The sequence below is a fragment of the Ornithodoros turicata genome, chromosome 5, assembly GCF_037126465.1.
Source record: "Ornithodoros turicata isolate Travis chromosome 5, ASM3712646v1, whole genome shotgun sequence".
Lineage (NCBI taxonomy): Eukaryota > Metazoa > Arthropoda > Arachnida > Ixodida > Argasidae > Ornithodoros > Ornithodoros turicata.
The window spans coordinates 71,471,822-71,487,537 of NC_088205.1; the positions used below are offsets into that span (position 1 = coordinate 71,471,822).

Genomic DNA, 15,716 nt, shown 5'->3' on the forward strand with positions numbered 1-15,716 from the left:
TATGCAGTCGGCGGCAAAGGTCGCCCGCGGAGGCGCAAATAACCCTAATGGGGAGACCCACGTTACGCTGGGCGATCGTCACGTTCCTCCAATTGCTGCACCTAGAAATAACTGTCGGAGAGCTCTCGCTGAGTGATAATTCTCGTATCGGATCGTCCCCTCGGGTATCCTAGAGAAATGAAGGAATGTGGTAAACGGGTACGATAATTTCCTCGGGCGGGGGGCGAGCAGCTATATGCACTTATCCTACTGTGAGGATGGATTAAAAGCAAAACTACACTAAACTACGTTAGGGAATGTCGGGAAGACGCGAACGTGACTGGAAGCCAACTCCTTTTCCCCGTCGTTTCGTGGAAGCTTTCGTAAAGCAGCTGCTATGAACAGGTAATAGAAACTTTGTAGAAACTGCTCACGACTGTACGCGTCGTATTAGCCACCGTATTATCCCATCGTATTATCCCATCGTATTATCCCATCGTATTATCCCATCATATTAGCCATCGTATTAGCCATCGTATTAGCCATCGTATTATCCCATCGTATTAGCCATCGTATTATCCCATCGTATTATCCCATCGTATTATCCCATCGTATTATCCCATCGTATTATCCCATCGTATTATCCCGTCGTATTATCCCGTCGTATTATCCCGTCGTATTATTCCGTCGTATTATCCCGTCGTATTATTCCGTCGTATTACTCCGTCGTATTAGCGCGTCGTATTCAGCCAACTTTGAAACATAGTAGTACAGATAAGGCGATGAAGCATATGTCAAAGCAACACTTAAGCCTCAGGACGCCCAACTGCATACTTCGGTTAAATAATGGCAGAATGAAATGGAAAGAATGACAAAGAATGAAAAGGCTCAATGAGTGAGAAATCCGAGGGTGTGGATTCGGATCCCTATACTGGAGCCTTTTCAACAAGAGCCACTTTTTAGCTAACTGTGACGTGCAGTTGAAAGTGCGCTGATATTCTCACTTGTTGCATGGCGAACAATAGAAACACGAAGCATCTAACTTTTCCTCCTTGTGGTCTGTCGTGGGTTGTTCGTCAGTGCGTATTACCGAGGAAGACAACCTCTAGTCTAGCCATTTTGTTCGGGAATGAGAACGAACAAGCATATTTTGAATGATGCACTCCGTTTCGCGAGAGCAGCTTCATTTCTGTTATTTTGTAAGGTGTTCTAATTATGTGCAGTTGAGTATATTTTTGCTGGGAGATGTCACGTGGCAAGTACTTCCTGGCTGTCATCATGTAATTTGACCTACCAAACTTTTGTCTTTTTCTCCGTGAACTACACTCGCTGTGCCTCCTTGTATGTACATCAATGAACAACAATGCATGTAGAAAACGCATAAAAAGTCAGAAAGCTTTGGCACGGGCAGCACACCGGCTACGAATAATTAGACGGCAAGCCGAAACTGAAGGGGCAGGCGTGCAGTGGCAGGAGTGGCAGCTACTGCAGGGACCTAGTACCGAGGCCAGCGTGAACGGTGTGTCAGTGATCTTATTCATCCGGTCAGCCAAGGCGTGTACTGATTAGTAGGTCTAATAAATGAGACTCGAACAAGCACAGCCGTGTGAACAGGGAGCGAAAAACTTTGTTAGTATCGGCATACTCTGCATGTATGTAAGGCGGTTCACGTACGTTTCCAGAGAAAGCACCCAATGCGTGACGTTACAAAGGAGTCCCCGTGCACCGCCACATCCACATACAAAGGACAGTGCAGCCCAAGGAGAAAGCGGATAAACGGGATTCCAAGCGTTGGAATTCGAGACGTGTGGAGATCGTTAAAATTCAGCTCATTCCTCGGAGCCGACGCCGTTTCTCGTGTCCGACTGGAGCGTTGTGTCATTGCAGTTCGATTGCCAATAGTATAGTCGCCGCTCCTCTCCAAACGGGAGGAAACGAAGCAAGAAAGGGAGTGTGTTCGAAACGCTCGATGACTCTATTAGTCGTTCAACGCGGACACTGTGGAATGTCTGTTGTTGCAAACTTGAAACGAGACTGCCACTTGTCTCTGGTGCTCTGTCCCCGTCCTTTGAGCCTTTTGCATCGTAAGAAATGGTTTTCGTGTGGTCTATGCATTAAAGAACATAGGCTATGCGTAGTGGGAGCGTTTTTGCAGTACGAGCCAGTGTTCGGAAGCGACGGTGTCACTTGTCGCCGTGAAGGCCGTTTCGAATATTAACGTTTAAAGCAGAATATTTGTCGACCACTACGTTCAGAAACGGACAACAACAGCAAAAACAAATAAGTAATAATGATGTAGTGGGATGTTTCGCCGCTGACAAAGGAAAATGTTTTTATATTGAAAAGGGCAAAGTTACATCAATAATAAATTCGATCGAGAGTGTGGCAAAGAGCGACAGGAAACTGATCTACTCAAGCACCAGCGACATGCATACTGTACACGCACAAGAAAAAGAAATCAAGATGGCGGCGCCCGTCCCCCTTTTTTTTTCGTGGCTGGAATCGGAAATGAAAACAAAAATATGGAGATGTTAGTCCCGACCCAGCCAGGACTGGCTACTCCAAAACGCGTTTGTGGGTGGGTCTTTCGAGGCTCTTAAATTTCCTACCGGTTGATCGTGCGTGACCGTGCGCCTTTTTTCGGTGCATGTTTACAGAAAAGGAATTGCTGTATATTTCGGTTTGCATAAACTCGACGATGATGATGACGATGACGATGGTGGTAGGAGAAAAAATGTGGAGACAACAACAACAACAACAACAATAAATGATGACGATGATATGGGGTGTTTCACCTCGGTGTTGCGGTACCCTACCCCCAAATGTGGAGATGTGATCCCGCTTACGGCAGGACAAGCTACCCTAGACATAGTGAGAGAGAGAGAGAGAGAGAAAAAAAAAACTTCTACGAAGACGAAACTCCGCTATGCTCTTAACGAAGGTTATGAGTGAGCGCGGTGCACTCGGACGATGGATCACTGGCCCAGCACTTCGCACAGCACTTTCACTATGTCAAAGGGTCGGCGATCAAGACGGTTCAGGGATCTCTGAAGTTGCAGACGGGCACTGTGAAACCACCGCACATTCGAGTGATTAAACTCGCCTCTGTTAAACTGGTGTCTACTGGTAGCTTGTCACTGCAAGCTACACTGTCGCTGTCGTGCAACCTTTCTTTTCACGACAAACCAGTCGCGTTATTCCCCTCAATGGGCTGACGTCCCGTTGGTCATCTTTGATTCGACAGCTTCCTCTATCGTATCGTTTTCGTAGTGTGCTTCTGATCCGTTAAAACTCCCGATTATTCGAAGGTTTTAACTTAGCCTGAAGACATTCTAGCTCACCGTTGCGAACGTAATATAAACGCTTATGCGAATTAATGAAGGCAGTTCCAAGTGGACTGGAAGCGCATTATTTCGTATAGCCCCGCAAAGGGACACCGAAGTGCAGATATTTATCCTCCTGGCATGAAAGACTCTGTTACCTTGACAAGAATACAAAAGGAACGGGAACCATCCGTTGCGTCGTTCACGATTTATGCGCAAACGAAACCGTGCAAGTAGGGAGAGCAGGCTGTCATTGCTCTCCTCGAACGATCTCTCGCGAGCGTAAATTGCGGTTTCGAATGTGTCCCGGTTCCTTTTGTATTCATGTCAAAGTAACTGCATCTTCCATTCCGCGAAGGGGAAAGTTTTGCACTTTGGTGCACCCTTTAAAAAGTTCCAACAAGGAAGGTGAGCTCAGCAAAAGTCGATAATATTCGGCTGCAAAAATAGGATAATGAGCTACTACGTTTGCACTTCATTGGCGTAGTATATCCCCTCCCCCCCTCCCCTAAGAAAAAAAGTAAGATAGCAAACTAACGCCGATACTCGTACGTGATGAAGCCAATATTAAGTAGTCTGTTTCATACACGATAAGGTTGTACCGTTATTAATGGCCCTCGCACACGAGTAATTACCTTCTGACCCATCGAATTAAAATTAATCTCCTCGGTTAATACCCCACGATCAGGGACTCTTCTTTGAACACTTTACGGTTGTTTCAATGTGTACGCGTATCGTGTTAGCATGTTGCCATGGACGTCGTGTTTGAAAAAAGAAATAATGATACTGCTAACGATTGTTGTTATAGGACGTATTAGTCGGTGAATCTTTGCGTTTTGTTTTGCGATAAAGCGTTGCCTCTTCTTCGTATAGCCAGAACTTTCTTACGCGCGTGACGTGCATATCAAAAGAATACAGCTAATACAATAACCTTATGATAAAACACTATTACGTTATTATAAGACCGCTTTATTTTCTCCAAAACGTTAATGCACACAACTATAAACGAGCTCGATTACGCAGTAATGAAGTACGTGGTTCGTCATCGAAGTTTCGTTGAACCAGAGTTAAAAAACCACAGCAGAGATAGCGTGAGGAGCGGAGGAAGCCTAAGGCACGTCTTGGTAGTATCCTTCAGTCTGGCTAATCTGACGCTATGGACTAAATGCGGAACAGGAAAACGTTTTAACAGGCACAGCAATACGTTATTGGAAAACTGCAACTCGCGGAAAAAAGTTGTCCCAACCGACCAGCTATCGTTTTACCAACCCCGAGCTACCACTAAAGCTGCCACTTGATCTGACTACACTGGGTAAATTAACTGTTCGCATAGCGATAAATAAAATACCGTAGAACACGTAGAACCTCTCGCGTACCCGTAGCTGGCATTGGAATAAAAAAGTAATGAAAAGTAAGAAAGATGGAGAGACAACACAGGAAAATCTTTGGGCTCTACTGTTGTCGAGATTGTGCCATCTCTGGGCCAGTTAGATTCGTTCCGGCTTCATCTTGGACTACTTAAAGCAAAGGTAACAGAAATGCCCTCGGGATCCAGGCTAATTTCCGCCCGGCGATGAGAGGCTGCGATAATTTCCGCGGCGCAATTTACCCCTGTTTTCATGGCACGCTCAATAGCAAAATCAATACACCGCACAGATTAATCTAGCGCAAAAAAAGAATAAGAAAAGAAAGAAGATGCTCCTAATTATATGAGCATCAGTCCAAAGTGCCAGCGTCATTTAAAATACTCTGCGCACGTTCAAAGCTTCACAGTAATGCGCATTATGCCTCTAAGAGCTGTATAATATACGGCATACACGAAGCACTCCGACGGGTGGTCAAGAATGGGGTCCATTTATTCCTTTCGATGTGTAGACGAATTTATTGCACAAGTACGCGTATGAAGACTGGATGTCTTTGTAGCCGGTATGTGCCTGCTGCTCCTACACACTGCGATCTCGCAACCGCGCAATGCACACCGTTGGCATTTTGAGCTGCGTTATGGGTGTGCATATTCAAGTGCCATGAATCCAGCTTTGCGTACAGACCACAGAAGTGAGAGTGGCGTCATCTGCAACCCGTGCACACATTACGGTGCAAGGACTGCACACTTTTCAATGTCTGCGGGCAAAATGTCTCCGCTTTCAAAGAAGAATCAGACTTCGATGTTTCCTATGAAGGACTGGTCTCGGTCTGCATAGAGTCAGTGAGAGTGCATAGCGATCGTTTTTTTGTCACTCTTTGTGAAGCAGGTGGGAGCAGCTGTTACATCGGCGTGTATCAGTGCAGGTTATAGGCACAGTAGTTGCGTCATGCCAGCGTCTGGTGTGTTAAGTTGCACACGAAATCTCATCGTGGATTGATGATCATCGTTACTGATCAACATACGTACACACACAACACATGTGTATAACAGGATAATGTGATGGGCCTGGCGATGAAACTCTCCAATCATTATCAATATATAAAGTTGTTGTTGTTTTTGAAATTCAGTGTTTGCGCCGCGAAGCAATTGTGACTATGAGCGGCGTACAGACGTGGACAGATGGAGAGAGGACAGCAGGAAGGAGTGGGTGACAGGGGGGGGGGGGGGGGTTAGTATGCGTCCTGGGCCGACCTCTGGGCCGGGAACTGTGCCCTACATTCGTCTTGTTGCTGTTTGTGATGGGACATAAGCGACAACAATAAATCCGTGTAGTGACGAGGAGTGAGGAGCGCCATAAGCAAATTAACAAGGGAATATAGAAAATTCTGCCGTGGTTAGTTCGAGGCCCCGAGTTTGAGCGTGGCACATGAAGAGTCCGTGCAGCACAACACAACGTGTGCAAATGCTTAAGCTCTTTATAGTACGAAGTTTATCTCCCACCCATATAGTCGGCATTTATGCCGCTATATTAGTTGGAAGATTTTTATGTAAGCAGGCTTTTCCAAAAAGTCGAAATTTTATTAAATTTGGTTTATGTCTATTGAACTTTTATCGGTATAGATATGACCTTACCGATGTATTTTTGCGATGAGACGTGCGTAAAATTTTTATAGCTAAAAAATCCTTCTCCCATCCGACTTTACCACACACATCTAGTACACCAGCACACTTATTCCACGTCTAGTTCGGTGCTAATGCCCAGTAACAGTCTTCGAGCAACGTAGCTAATTTAGAGTGAATGCTTATTGACTAATTTTACAGTTTTATACCTTCTTTGAATTTATTTTTAGTCTTTATCCAGTTTATACGCTCTGCGCTGATTAGAGACACGTCTTTCGAAAGTGATACCGCGATAACCAAATTGGAAGCCCAGCACTGATCCCAGAAATGATCAGCACCGAACATCTTACGAAGGTGGACTCGCGTTTCCAATACGGCAGACTAATTTGCACTTCGAAGGGGCAATAATGCAGCTCTGGGTCGTATTTAATTCCTTCTGGGACTCTGGGTAAGGAGGTGCAACCCCTAGCGCCTCCAGGGGTTTCAGCTTTTTGCTACGTTTGTACAGTACAGCACTGATTATATGATATTTTGCTTTTTCTTTTTTCAGAAACTTCCGATTGTTCGGCGTGCAGCTTTGGCCCGGTGAGTCTTAATGAAGGAATCCTTAATTAAGCTCCGCGGTCTCTCGTATTTGTGTTCCAGGTCATTCCCCAGTGTTGCGTAGAATCTTTAATTTGGAGCGGAAGGATGACGATGGAGCTCTTAAGAATTAATGTTCCGGAAGAGGACAAGAGAGGAAGTGAAAATGAAACAGCATAGGAAAAAAAAAAGGAAATACATACAAAGCAGTGTGTATACTATGCAAAGAGATTCGATATTCTTGACAATGACAACGAAAAGATAATGAAAAAAATGAAATGGCTAGGAAGCAAGCGAGCTGGTGAAGATGGTGGTGAAAAAGAGACTTCGTGTTTGTAACGATGAAATATGAAAGTCACTGAAAAGGTTAGCCAGCTGTAGGACTCGAACCCACATCTTCTGGATTGCCGGTCCAGGGCTCTACCAATTGAGCTAAGCTAACACGCCTTCTCAGCGTCATGTTCGTGTTTGTGTCTGTTCCTTCGTGTTCCCTAGTCTTGGGGGTTTTTACATCATGCAACGAAAAGATGTTTCACGGCGTTTGAACGTCCTAGGAAGAAGTAATGTGTGGAAAAGATGTGACAAGCAAGGTATAACATGTTATTGTCTTCAGAGTTTGAATTCAACCCAATATATATATATATATATATATATATTTTGCGCTCACAGACGTTCACCAACATGAATATCGCAGAGTATCCGCACTCACTATATAGACGTTATAGCTTCATAGATTAAATACGTTAATGTCGTACAAACATTTAACTTTTTTAATTAGGGGCACGCCTGTTTTTTCAATGACAGTATGTTCTAGGTCAAGGACACGTTATGTCTGTGCTGGCAACATCCTGAAGCGATATCCTAATTAATTTTGGCTAAAGATGACTAAGTAATGACTAGCTTGCAGGGCGCCACACGCAGTTTACATCTCACGGTAGAGATTATAGCTACGTAAATTGACGCATTTTTTTATAACTTTCAAGCTCGACGTTGAAACAACCTTGGCGCCCGCAGCAGTATTACCGGGCAAGCACCTGGGTGTATAATAACAGCTCGCTTCTTGCGTCTCAGAAAGACAATACCGAACACGGTTCATCGTGTCATGGGTTTTATTTCTTCGCTTTGTAAGAACAAAAGGCAAATAAAGAGAGGGGGCGAGGAGTAGAAACGGTACGCCTCGTCGTTATCCAGCGGCAATATTGCATTTCTCCATCAAACATAATGGGGACCTGTTCGCTGAGAGAAGGCATTAAAGTAAGAAACAGAAACGCTGACAGGAGAAATGCTCGAGCGGCCGATCATTCCCCGACCGATCCAATAGAGATGTCACCGGGCTAATAAGAAGTGCACGGAATGAAGTTTCGTTCACTCGAGGCTCGGAGGCAGATTCTACTGGATCATAGCAAGAATCGAAGGCCGTGACGTAATAACCTGATTTCATTATGCGAATGGATATTTATAGGACAAGAGAGATTAGGTGTCGGTACAGTGGTATATGTTTCGTCGTCTTGTTTCACGTGGGATTATGTGGGGTTAGGAGGTTGAAGTGTCTCTTGAGGATAGTGGTCTGTGTGCTTTCAGAGAAGGAGTAGTTTTAAGAAGGCAACGTTGTCTTCAGCCTGCGGAAAGAGAAAAGACAAAACACGACTCATAACCATCAATGAGATATTTATTTCGGCAGCTGTGTGTAACAGCGGCGGAAAGGGAACTGAGCCGGCGGCACAAACCACGAGACTGGTCATGTCCAGTCCACTTCGTGTTTTGTCTTTCATCTTTTTTCAAACTCAAGAAACTGTTACCTTATTCGAATCTACATGAGCTTTGTTGCATTCTAGTTTTATGTCCAGAGTAATTTTAGCCCTTTTGGAAACTAGATGCCTTGCCATAACCATTCGTTGCTTTCAGGACTGAATGCACGGAATTTTAGGCCAAGTTTAGGGACTAATCGCAGTGCTAGGGAGCAAATTTCATGGCTAGGTGACGAAAATTTGGAGGAATTGCGATCCGGAAGACGAGATGCTGTACTTGCTCCAGAATTCATGCTATCAGGACCAGAGCTTTTATGCTAACTTTATGCTTTGTTTTTCTACTTTTATCTTCATCGTTTCTTTTTCATTTCATTTCATTTCCTTTGTGGGAGTAGCAGAACGTCAGGTGATGAATTCAATATCTTCCGTGATTTTTTTTTCTATAATCAAACTCAAACTCAATAGAAAATCGCTCGAACCCTATTGAAAGCCCTGATCTGCTTTTGAATGTGACTATATATATATATATATATAAGTTCAAAGGAAGACGTGGAAACAGATTTTAGGGAAGTTACAAACACTAGTTTATTACAGAGGGAGACGTTAAAAAGTGAAATGGGCAAGGGGTCGACGTTTCGACAGTGGCACTGTCTTCGTCACGACAAAAGATGCGTAGCTGGTTACACATTACTTAAATAGGTTTGGTACATGACGTCATAATCGGTACGTGCACGCCACAGGCGTTTGTCAGTGAGTCAGATTAGTGAGATTGATATATATATATATATATATATATATAGCCATTAAAGAAACAAATAAATGACACTAGACGTGTTTGAAATTCAATATTATAGATTAAGATGGCTTCTATGGCTGCACGCAGAGAAACAGATACTCATGGAACGATGCGACAGCACCAGAGGACACGTGTTTCGCCGTGTTTGCGGCTCGTCAGCTCTGGGTAGCTGCGCATCGTTTGAAGTTGGCAAACCAGGGGTCGCTCAGCGAGCGATATACACCTGGGAGGGTGACTGAGCACTCCTCAATGCCACAGTGCAAGCCAGTGAATTATAATGAGGGAAAAAAGCCATTAAAGAAACAAATAAATGACACTAGACGTGTTTGAAATTCAATATTACAGATTAAGATGGCTTCTATGGCTGCACGCGGAGAAACAGATACTCATGGAACGATGCGAGAGCACCAGTGGACACGTGTTTCGCCATGTTTGCGGCTCGTCAGCTCTGGGTAGCTGCGCATCGTTCGGAATTGGCAAACCAGGGGTCGCTCAGCGAGCGATATACACCTGGGTGGGTGACTGAGCACTCCTCAATGCCTCACTGCAAGCCAGTGAATTATAATGAGGGAAAAAAGCCATTAAAGATACAAATAAATGACACTAGACATGTTTGAAATTCAAAATTACAGATTAAGATGGCTTCTATGGCTGCACGCAGAGAAACAGATACTCATGGAACGATGCGACAGCACCAGAGGACACGTGTCCTCTGGTGCTGTCGCATCGTTCCATGAGTATCTAAACACTGTGTGTCTGCAAGACATCAATGTTGCAGGGTGTTAGCAACACCTCTGGCGGCCGCAGTGCAAAGCCAGTAAGTACAGATACAAATATAAAAATGAGCTAATGCTCCATGGCTGCATGTGAGGCATATGTTTACAAGTCAAGCGTGCCACAATCCCAGCTGTGGACGGCCGTTTCGAGCTAGTTGGCTCTCAGCGGCACAGCGTAGGCATGTGACACGCTCTTGGGTCGGCACAAACACTGTGTCTCTGCAAGACATCAATGTTGCAGGGTGTTAGCAACACCTCCTGCTGCCGCAGTGCAAAGCCAGTAAGTACAGATACAAGTATAAAAATGAGATAATGCTCCATGGCTGCACGTGAGGCATATGTTTACAAGTCAAGGCATATATATATATATATTTGCCGTAGAGCTTTTTCGTTCGTGGCTCTGAACCAGAAATTCGTTCTTTTTCTTTGTGTGACGTCTTATAAGGTTCTTTGGGGATGCGAAGGAGCGGTCAACACGGCTCGAAGTTATCTTGAAAGCCCAATCGTTATTCAAAACGGCATAAGCCTAATACTCAGCTCCTGCGAAAGACGGATTGCCTTGTTCGTATTGTAAAGTTATTGGTTTTTACTTGGTTTAACACAGACTTGTACGTATCTTGAGTACGTACTCAAAATACAGTATTTTAAATACTTTTTCCGGTATTTTGGTACTCTACTCAACACTTTTTGCGACAAGTATTTTTGAAGTATTTAAGATACTTTTTTCACTATTTGCTACTCAGTACTCAAAATAGTTTCCTTCCTCGTCAAGCCGTTGCCAATCCTACAGTTGCCAATACGACTTGAGTCCTGTATTTGCCTAACTATAGTAGAATGTAGAATCTAACCTAGCCTAACCTAACCTAATCCTACACGGTGCAGCTAATCGAAGCACAAGCTACAGCCAGTTTCCACTGGCTAGTAATTATTGCACTACATTGTGCCTTACTTGTGCCACAGCAGGTAACTTACTAAACTAGCACTGTGCGAAGGTTAGATTTTTTTAAAATAGTGAACAGAATAATTGTATATTTGATTCGAATTTCGAATAGAAACAGTGTCTCTTTCAGAAACAAATACATTCCAATAGTTCCAAAGCGCCAAGCGTAAGTGAAGAAAAAACGCCACAAGAGAATGTACATAATAAAGTGAGTGTTGCTTTATAGGGATATCCGCTCACATATATCACGTAGATATGTTGTACATGCATTCGGTTCGATTATGAAAACTATTCGCTTCGTATTTGTTGGGGGTACATAGTACTTCGTAACGTATTCGCACCTGTTTTAAAATGTCCTATAGTTGCTACATCAAACCTAACACTGTTTACCTAAACACGAAGTACGCAACAAACAAGTTCAATACTCAACGTAATGTACAAAAACACGGTTAGGCCGTGGAAGAAAACGCCCACCGCACTCCTGCATGCGACGGCCCAAAAGCTACAGTTTGGATTACGCGCGCCTCACAAACAAGGAAAGCCTACAGGCGTGCCTTCATCTGGTCCATAGATACGTCGACGATATCGTCATTGACATTGCCTTGCCTCCTCCCACTGAGCCAGTACGGGGAATAATACAAGAAAGCTCCATTGCTGGAAGCAGCACCTGTCAAAGTGTCACTTCTGAACAACGGACCTCACCAAAGGACCTCTCATACGCTTCGCTGCTCTACGGACTATATACTCTTCTACTATAGACGCACGCTGGATCCAGTGCTCGGTCGGGCTTTGCGTTTTGAGGATCATCTCACGCATGCAGAGTGACAGGATGTTTTTTTTTCTTTTTTTTTTTTCTGAGAAGCTTGCTCTAGTTTTTAGTCTTTTGTCCGGCGCGGCACACGTAGAATGACGTGTGACTCTTTTTCCCTGCATGCAGATGGCCTTTTCACAAAGTGTGTGAGTCACATTTTTTATTTATTGTTTGCGGAAAGTAAGCATCAGCGATGTGGGAGGAGGAGCTGGTGAGTGGAGTTGCAAGTTCGCTTCTTGCCGAAGACGACGTGTGTGTGTAAATTTGGTATTCGTTGAATTAAGTGTACGCTTAGATTGGCCACCTTCACACTCTTTAGTAGCACTGGAGTTAGACGGTGCCTTGGTGCACTGACATTATCTGGCCATGAGGGCTTGCCGGCTATGTAGTAATGTAGTTTCCTACGATTATGGTACTTGTGCATCTCTTGTGCCTCAGTTGTAATGCTTGTTTTTCTGACTTTTGTTGTTCAGTTATGGTGTTTGCGTTGTTGTGTTCTTACGTTACCCCCCCCCCCCCCTCATGTAACGCCCCTTGCGGGTATTTCAGGTATAGTCAGGAAACTAAATTAAAATTATGTTGCACCTTGCATCGTGTAACCGGAGAGTTTTTGCAAATGCAAAACCCGAAAGGTTAAATAACAATGTTGAAAATGGTATTTGCTAACCTCCGGTGTGAAACAGTCTTCTTTTAAACGGAATGCACCCCCAGAGGTGGCGTTTGTTGCTGATCATGTACACAGTGTGCACCATTTAGAAGGATGCCTTCGAAGACACACCTTTTATTTCACCTGAAACACCTGATTATTTCATGTGTCACACTGAACAGTTTGCCCTATAGAGTAGTGAGCCATAGATTAAGTGGCCAATTTATCTATTTATTTATCTATTTCTTTTATCTATTTACTTATTTATTTCTTTTATCTGTTTATTTATTGTGGTGCTCCAAGGGCCATGCGGCATTACATGGAGAAAGCATAACTCAGTAACAATGAAGCGGATAACAGAACAGCAAACACACGCACGCACACGCACACGCACACGCACACAAAACAGGATATGCGTTAACACGGAAAAAGTAATACAATTTCACATGCAACCAGTTGCATGACAAGAGTGACATGTATTACAACCAAAGCTGTACACGTTACTCAAAAAAGTAATTGATCACAATTACTGTTAGTACTGCGCGAAAAGTAATTCTTTACCGTTACAAACTACTTCATCAAAAATGTAATACGTTACCGATTAAAAATGTAACGCGTTACTTTTCCCTTTACTTTTAAATTGTGGGCCATAGCAAAGCCAACAAGCCTGCAGTGTGCAAACATGCAGCTCTTGTTGCAAATTCTAATGAGACACCAACATACATGATAAGTGAAATTCACAAATACATTTGAAAGCAACAAACAAAACACATACACGCGTTTATTACAGATTTATATACACATTTAAAACAACATAGAAACATCCGCTTCGTTTTGTTACTATTGTTATGTTCAGCCCGCACAATTTATCGATACAGTCACCTATTTTACTGTTGCTCCAGTAGGTCGCCGTTTTAAGGGATTGTCATATTAGGCGTGCATAGAACACGTGTGGACTAGAGACGGCCGACTTCTGCGTCATTGCTTCAGTCGAACTCGTGGTGGAACAGAAGAACAGATTGGCTTGCTGAAAATGGTTGTCATTGTTGACAGAAGGTTACAAAAGTAATCGATTACTCAGTAAATGATTACCGAAAATTGTAATCAGATTACTTGGAAAATTACTTGCTCACAAAATTAATTGATTACGTTAAAAAATTACTGAAAAAGTAATTGATTACTAGTAACGCAATTACTAGTAACGCGTTACGTACAACTCTGATTACAACACTAGTGTCACTATGCTTGTACTTGTGATTGTTGTTTCTCTGACACTTAGAATGCACAACTCAAAACTACGCTGAACAAGTGACTTATAAGCGAAAAGGTTCTGAAGTTCGTCTGAAGTTCATCCTTGAGCAACACGGCGTAAAGCGAAAGAGACCAAGTGTGCCTCGCGGTAAATTTCCTTCGTTTCTCCGTTATAGTAGCAGACAGGTCAATTACGGAGGACGATTGGCGCATGCGCTCGTTAATCCACTTGCGTCGTCCACGACGTCACAGGCCTTCTAAGGGACACCCTGGTGGTAGCCGACGTAATTAATGGTCGCTTCCGGTTTAATTATTTTCCGATTACGTCTGGGATCGTAAATCAGACCACGTCGGTCCGAGGCCCAGTTGTCATCGGCAGATGCACCCAATCGATTCTTTGGCTCTGCTTTCTGTAGGATACGTACTTTCCTTTAGGTCCCCTCTGTGTGTGTGTGTTCCTAAGGAGAACGACGAATGAATCTAGCAACAGCTGTATTGGTTGTGAAAGACGCTTTGTGTATCACATAGGCGGACGGCGGGCAAGAAGAATTCGATTACTGGTGTAGCGTGTCCGATAAATTGAGTTTGATTCACGCGTTCAGTTTTCATTGAGGAAATTGTACTCGTGAGGTTAGGATGAGGTGTAGGGAAGAAACATACGGAGGTGTCGGCCCCCGCAACTCGTGGTCCCGTGGTCTTTGTGGTGGTTGTACTTGTCGTCTTTGCAACCTATACATTATCTCTGTGTCATGGTTCCTTGCGCTAACAAAAATATTTAAAAGCAACAGCAACAAATACATGTAGTGAAGGTGAGTGGTGAGGTGCGCAAGGGCATAAAAGTCACAATATGGGTCCACTTCTGCCAACGTGTGTAAGGGAGGCAATTGTCCCTTAGAAATTCCAGGAAGAAAGATGAAAGGTCTCGTCGACGTCCACGGAAGGCACAAACGGTACAAAAATCCAACACTGAAGTTTTCAACTTATTTAATGACACAAGCTTTCATGTAGCAGACTACATTTCTTCAGGTGTGAAACACACAGGGCACATGGTGTACATTATATAGTCACAGGATACTACGTGAACACAGAATGAAAAAAAATGAAAAAAAGGAAATAGGAGGAGGAGGAGAGGAACCTGCCTTGTCAGTGACCTTGCCTTTATGTTGGGGTTGGGCGGATTTACACTGGAAAGGTCAAGTGGAGACAAGACACCAAAGGTGGCCGACGGGGTGGCGGTCCTACTTAAAGGTGTTGTGACAGTTGGTTTCCAGCTTTCCCAGATAAATACGAAAAACTATTCTATCACCCGGCATCATCCCATATTCAAGTTTTCAGGTCCATGACGTGAGCAGGTACGGAGAAAAACGGCCCCGAAGAAGCGACATCGGTGACGTCACACAGGAGCAGCCAGGGAAGACGCGCGTCTCCCAAGCCAAATGGGGGAGAGGTGTCCAGAGGTCACACCGTGGGTCGTCGTTTTGTGGGTGCGCCTATCTTCCGAACCAATCTAGCGAGAGGAAAAATTCTTTTTTCCACGGTGCTCTCATAATGAGTACGATGCATATCTATTATGCTTCAACACATCAGAGAAAGTGTCGCAACACCTTTAATGCTTCACGGCGACAGGATGTCTGTCTGAGCTCGTGGAAAATGAGTGAAAGTATGTTTGGCTTTGGGAATAGGGAAGTTAAAACTCGATTAACTGATGAAGGGAACTGGGGCTAATATTGAGACCGTGGTTCCCACGGTCTCAGTGTAAATCCGCCGAACCCCAACATAAAGGCAAGGTCACTCACAAGGCAGGTTCCTCTCCTCCTCCTCCTCTTTCCTTTTTTTTATTTTTTTTTCATTCTGTGTTCACGTGGTATCCTGAGACTA

The 15,716-nt window shown here is 43.9% G+C and overlaps 1 protein-coding gene across 3 annotated transcripts in view; it reads left to right on the plus strand.

Annotated features, from left to right (window-relative positions):
• LOC135394712 (teneurin-m-like) overlaps positions 1-15,716 on the plus strand; it is a 469,443-nt gene that overhangs the window by 23,747 nt on the left and 429,980 nt on the right. For all 3 annotated transcript variants that reach the window (XM_064625589.1, XM_064625591.1, XM_064625590.1), the window contains exon 2: positions 6,839-6,873. The gene's annotated coding sequence lies outside the window, so the exon portion shown is untranslated. The remainder of the gene's footprint in view (positions 1-6,838; positions 6,874-15,716) is intronic.